The sequence below is a fragment of the Uranotaenia lowii genome, chromosome 2 (assembly GCF_029784155.1).
Source record: "Uranotaenia lowii strain MFRU-FL chromosome 2, ASM2978415v1, whole genome shotgun sequence".
Lineage (NCBI taxonomy): Eukaryota > Metazoa > Arthropoda > Insecta > Diptera > Culicidae > Uranotaenia > Uranotaenia lowii.
In genome coordinates, this window is record NC_073692.1 from 264,287,945 (window position 1) to 264,294,553 (window position 6,609).

Sequence of the window (6,609 nt, forward strand, 5' to 3'; positions counted from 1 at the left end):
AACTTTAAGGAATTTTAATAGTGTTGTGATAAACTACTTTGTCAAAGATGTCACTACACGATTCACCGAAGAAAGTTGTCCCTCGAAGAACGATGAAATTGACTTCGAATAGTAATCAAATTATGAATAGCCTCCTACAGAGAAACAGGACATGTCGTATGCAAGTGCTAGATAAATGGTACATAAAATATCCTGCCCTGACATATCTGTCGTCCGATCACTACTTTAAGTCGATTTCTAGTAAATTCTAGTCAACTTGACGATAAGAGCACTACTAAAATTCGCTTACAACTGTTAAAGATATATTCGTCAAATGGTGAGTTAAAACTCGGAATCTGAATACGCCCAAGGGTAGACCTTCTCAAAAGGGAAACACCAACATATTGGCTTCACTTTCGGTTAAGGAAAACGCCATAATCCAGAGTGTGATACAATAATTTGTAAAGTTGTCCTCAAGAAAATTTAGTTTATCATCAACGATTGAAAATAATAATTACTGTTTCATACGTTACAGGTTGATGCGAATTTGGCCAAAGATGAATACTCTTTTTCGTATTTTCCGAATTTATACTACGATGTATGTGGCAAACAACTTTGTGAAAGTATAGCAACGATTACCGATATGCTTGTGTTCAATCAGCCTCTGCCAAGATTTTTTTCGAACGCTGCTGATATGTATATAACACATCCTATTATACCCACAAGTTCTATTTTAGGCAAGGCGTTATTTTTTTTTAAATTTTTATTTGATTGTAAAATAAATTATTTGAACCATATTTTTTGACCATTTTTTTCCTCCGAAAACAATTCTTTATCTATTTAATATTTTTCAAAACAACATTAAAAATTCTAGCCTAACCAATTAAATGAACTAACATTTTACAGTACTGTAATTTAAAACCAGACTGTAAAATAATTGGTTCCTTGAAAATTGATCGACCTGTAATTTTTTTACGACCTGTAAAATTATGGTAAATGTCCTGCTCCTTTTTGTTACAGGATATTTGCCGTAATTTTACAGTAAATAATTTTTGCTGTGTATGAGAGCTGCATTAAGAGAAAACAAATAAAAATAAAGTTCCGAAAGTTGCATACCTAAGAATTTGATTTTAATGATTTTGTTTTAGAATTAAATTTATATTTAGAAATTAAAGAATCGAAACAAGAGTTTATACACAGAAAAAAATAATGACTATTACGTGTCACTGAAAATGGTTTCCTGTAAAATAAAACAACCTGTAAATAAAAAAGCATTCATTTTTAAATGCTTTTGTTCGAAAGTAAAGGAAATCCATTTATTATTAAAGCAAATTTCCTGTAACAAAAAGGAGCATGTCATTAGCCGTAATTTCACAGGACGAAAAAAAAATTACGTGTCGTGATTTCGTGCACTCAACGAAATCGACATATTAGCCGTATGTGTGCGCCTATATAGATTTTTGCAATTTGATTAACATATGAAGATTATGTGTCATGGAAGATATATTAAAAATCGACTGTGGTGATTCATAGAAAGTATGTGTGACATTCATATGATTTTTATAACAAAATGACACGTAGAGGCTATAGGTTTGGAAGATAACATTAAAAATCCCAAATAATAATTTAATTATTAAATTTAAGCTTTCAATAATTAAAAGTAAATTTCAATTCAAATAAAAGTTTATTTTCGTTTTAAAAGCTTTAGTATCTTAATATATGTATAATTCATTCTAAAAAACACTTTGTTCCCTGATATTATACCTACTATATTAAATCTTGGTCGCCTTTTCAAAATAATTACTTGTTTTAAAAATATATTAAAAGAACTCTCTAAACAAATTCGGCATAAGTTTCTGGGCCAGTAGAAGCAGCAGCTAGCGCATAAGTTTGATTTTGCGGAGAATGTCCCCCTGTTAGTGCACCCGTTGAAGTTCGGTATTGCTCCATAATATTCTTTTGAACTTGGGCGAATTCACAACCCTCGCAACAATTTGAAGTTTGAAGCATTTTTTTCTTCGGAACAAGGCAACGAATTCACAGCTTCAAGTTTCGATGGCTTTAAATACATCGCGATTTCCGGGAATTTGACCGGTGACGACAGTGTTTATACTTCAGTAGCTTTAGACTGCTGCTGTTGCTTTCTTTTCTCATTCGGTTCATTCTCCTCCTCGAATCGTTTTAACTCGTCCAGGCACTAGCAACGGCAGCTGGTTGGTAATAATCTGCAGATTCGGCTTTCAATCAAACTCGAACTAAAAATAAAATTGAGTAATAATTCTTATGATTTTTCGTAGCTCTAATGTTGCAAAAATTCTTACCTCTTAGTGTACCATTGGAATTGCGTCAGAGTGGCCTAAGCAAATCGGCAGTAGAAGGCCTCATAGGATTGAACTTAGGGCCGAGTTACAATCTTCGATTATATACAAAACTCTGAAGTTCTATTGGTCATTTTAACATCGGCTCCGTTGACCACTGCGTTTAGCATGCAAATTGGTTCGCCGGAAATCGCAACTGTAGGGTGAAGTCCGGCGGAGTTTTTACCCATTCGGGGAATTCCAGCTCTAGCTGCAATGGGTTCGTTCCAGTTAAAAAAAAGTCATCACGACTTTTAACCTACACAAAACGAAAAGAAAACATAGAATGCTGAATGATTGTTCCGGTTGATTTTGGAAAACAGATTCCCGGACGGATTTTCAAATCAAATTTTTAAACAACCACTAGCACTGCACTGAATTTTAAAAATTTTACCTAAGAACAACATCCAAGCACTAAGATAGCCGGTTAGGGAACTGCAGAACACAGAAGGAAACGGATTGCCGAGCTCGGGAAACGAACGGAACTGTAAACAATGCATTTCTTGAGACTATAATCCGGTTTACCTGGTTACATCAGGATTCCAAACTGGAATCAAAAGAGGAACATGAAAGTAGGAGCGTTGCTTAACAGTTTAAAATTAAATAAACTCACCAAATTATTCGTATTGAGGGCAATTAAGTATTCACTGCTAAGCGGCCACAGTTGTTTTTTCCGTTTCGCACCGCCATTTTGGAAGAAAATTTTCAATGATGCCAAGTCATAACAATCATTTTTCTGCACACATATTTTGAATAAGTCGGAAATACATGTTATATGTCACACATAAAACTTATTTTTTAACAAATGAGAGAGCAGTTTTAGAGATTTATGTGTGGAAAAACATACGGCTTAAATGTGTATTTTTTGCAGTGTGCCGTCCAATAATTTTCAGTCGCACATTACAAAAATCAAGTGCAACTGGCATCCCAATTCGGCATGAAAAAGCAAAACGTCAAAAATACGTTTTTCTTTTGTTTTACCTCGGTTCGGTTCTCGTTTTGTGTTGAAGCAACTCCGGCAGTTCCCCGCTGAAAGAAAATCCATCGTCGTGGCAACCGGCTCTATCGGCGATATTTGTGAAAGTGAGCAATGAATATGGCTCGGAAACAGCACCGGTCAAATTACCGTTACTTTGTTCCGACGGAAAGCGCGAAATCTGAAAGCAACGATGTAATCGATCTTCCGGATGTGCAGCAGCGGCTATGTTTCATAGATCTGCATCCGATAGAAAACGCTGTTCTTGCGTGAAACTTATCGAGATGTTTATTCGCAATTTGTCGGTTTGTAAAGTTTAGGAAGATTGGGGCAGTTCTTGTGTGCTTCTGTGCAGGCTCTCAGGTAAGATTCTTCCTTAGCAGTGGAAATAGCAATTGTGTATGAATATTTTTGTTTGCAGAAAAACCTACGAATATTTATTAAAGTCACCACCGCAAAAAGTAGGAATGCTTCGGATTTCATTGTTCTGAGTATATTCGCACTGCATATTGACTGACCAACAAACTCGGACAGCTGCTTCTAAGAGGAGAAAACCATTTGATTTCCTGCTGGATTCAACGTTGGCGGTGTCTTTTTGCCTTAATCCGGGAATACTGGCTGGCTATTTCCACTAAGTGACGGTATCACAATCTCTCCAGGAATAACAGTCGTACTGCAGGTGACCATTTGCCCTATTATGCATTTCTAAATCTTTCACAATTAGAAGCCTAGTCTAGTCTACGATTTCTGAAACTTTTTTCAAGGCCTTATGAATAGCATTACGCATTACGTTCTGAAAAAGGTGATCCAATTCCCATTCCTGAAGCCAACATTCTGGAATAATCAATTCTAAAAAATGATTCGAACCTTTAGGTTTAATCTAAGATGATCCTTGTTATGAATTTAATCAGTTCGTGATTAGCCATCTTCAAAATAGTGTAAAAATTCTTCGTTTTTATCAGCATTAACTTTAAGGAATTTTAATAGTGTTGTGATAAACTACTTTGTCAAAGATGTCACTACACGATTCACCGAAGAAAGTTGTCCCTCGAAGAACGATGAAATTGACTTCGAATAGTAATCAAATTATGAATAGCCTCCTACAGAGAAACAGGACATGTCGTATGCAAGTGCTAGATAAATGGTACATAAAATATCCTGCCCTGACATATCTGTCGTCCGATCACTACTTTAAGTCGATTTCTAGTAAATTCTAGTCAACTTGACGATAAGAGCACTACTAAAATTCGCTTACAACTGTTAAAGATATATTCGTCAAATGGTGAGTTAAAACTCGGAATCTGAATACGCCCAAGGGTAGACCTTCTCAAAAGGGAAACACCAACATATTGGCTTCACTTTCGGTTAAGGAAAACGCCATAATCCAGAGTGTGATACAATAATTTGTAAAGTTGTCCTCAAGAAAATTTAGTTTATCATCAACGATTGAAAATAATAATTACTGTTTCATACGTTACAGGTTGATGCGAATTTGGCCAAAGATGAATACTCTTTTTCGTATTTTCCGAATTTATACTACGATGTATGTGGCAAACAACTTTGTGAAAGTATAGCAACGATTACCGATATGCTTGTGTTCAATCAGCCTCTGCCAAGATTTTTTTCGAACGCTGCTGATATGTATATAACACATCCTATTATACCCACAAGTTCTATTTTAGGCAAGGCGTTATTTTTTTTTAAATTTTTATTTGATTGTAAAATAAATTATTTGAACCATATTTTTTGACCATTTTTTTCCTCCGAAAACAATTCTTTATCTATTTAATATTTTTCAAAACAACATTAAAAATTCTAGCCTAACCAATTAAATGAACTAACATTTTACAGTACTGTAATTTAAAACCAGACTGTAAAATAATTGGTTCCTTGAAAATTGATCGACCTGTAATTTTTTTACGACCTGTAAAATTATGGTAAATGTCCTGCTCCTTTTTGTTACAGGATATTTGCCGTAATTTTACAGTAAATAATTTTTGCTGTGTATTAATTAGTTTTTTCGAATCACGATTCAGCAATATACTTCTGAAAAATAATAAAACATTCAGTTTTAAATTCATAGCAATTGTTAACACATTCTCAAATAAATGTTTGGATTTCAAAAGGTATTGATGGAAAACGAAAATCACTAAAATTTTGGTGAGAGTTTTACGGTGATAATAAAATATTGTAGATAACTTGAGATTTTTTCACATGTGTGTATTTTTTCTTTTGTAAAATTACATTTATCAAGGTTTTTTAAAGAGTTCTTAAATTGATAATTTTTAAACTGCTCAATATACAAATGACGAAAATTATCTTTTTGTGAACAATTGATCGCAGTAAATATTAAAGATTCGCAGATTGTTTTATAAAAGGGTGTATATGCTATTTAAAAGGATATCAAAATAAGTATGTAAGAAAGTTTGTTAAACTTCTCTAATTTCTAACTTTTTTTAAAAAATAAACCTCTAATTATTTAAATGAAATTTATAAGGGAAGAGAAAAAGCAGTGTGCATCATGGTCGTGAAATATTGTTTTTTTTTAAGAAGTATATCTAATCAAATTCATGCATTACTTTGATGGTTCATCACATAAATCCAATAAAATGATTGAATCAATACAAATTTTATGCTGGTATGAAATATTTTTTCAAGAACCCAATTTCAGCCTCTGTTTTTATCTAAATGTTCAATTCCACATTCAAAAGGGTTTTTTTATAAATTCACATAGCCACAGAATTAAAACTTTTTTAAATGAAAATAATTTATGAGCTAATTTTGATTTATGTTGGTGCCCTAAATTATTTTCAAATAGGTTAAACATTATTCAAGAAAATTCTGCACTTTTCTGACAAAACTTTTAAACATTACAATAAAAATTTGAAATATGGGTTCATATCACATTTCTTTCCTCAAGCAGAGGTGCAAATGAACGTTCAGCGCAAACGTCGTCGAGAAAAAGTCGCAAGCTGATTATTTCTTGAAAAGGTTAAGATCAGCTACGACGCCTAACTTGTGGTTGAAAAAAATGAACGCATCGCAACGACGCTGTGGCACGATTGGTTCAAATGACTGCATCTCTTAAGTTCATTCCGATGCTTTGCGAACAGTTCGCCTACTGATTTTAAGGCGACGTCAACCGAAGGATCCGTTCGTTTGAATTTATCGGGGATAAGTACAAACGACCTTATCGAGATAGGGTCGTTTGAACATTCAATTGAATGTTCACTTTTGAACGTTCAATTGTATGTTCGTCTGATGCGTTCGGCAGCCTAAGGCAAGACGCCGAGCCGT

The 6,609-nt window shown here is 33.9% G+C and overlaps 1 long non-coding RNA gene across 1 annotated transcript; it reads right to left on the bottom strand.

The window, feature by feature from the left end:
* Positions 1 to 2,561: 2,561 nt before the first annotated feature.
* On the bottom strand, positions 2,562 to 3,157 carry LOC129749897 (uncharacterized). Its single transcript, XR_008738207.1, has 3 exons — positions 2,950 to 3,157; positions 2,731 to 2,883; positions 2,562 to 2,595 (listed from the first exon to the last, which is right to left on the bottom strand). It is a non-coding gene; the product is annotated as an uncharacterized LOC129749897 (long non-coding RNA).
* Positions 3,158 to 6,609: the final 3,452 nt, after the last annotated feature.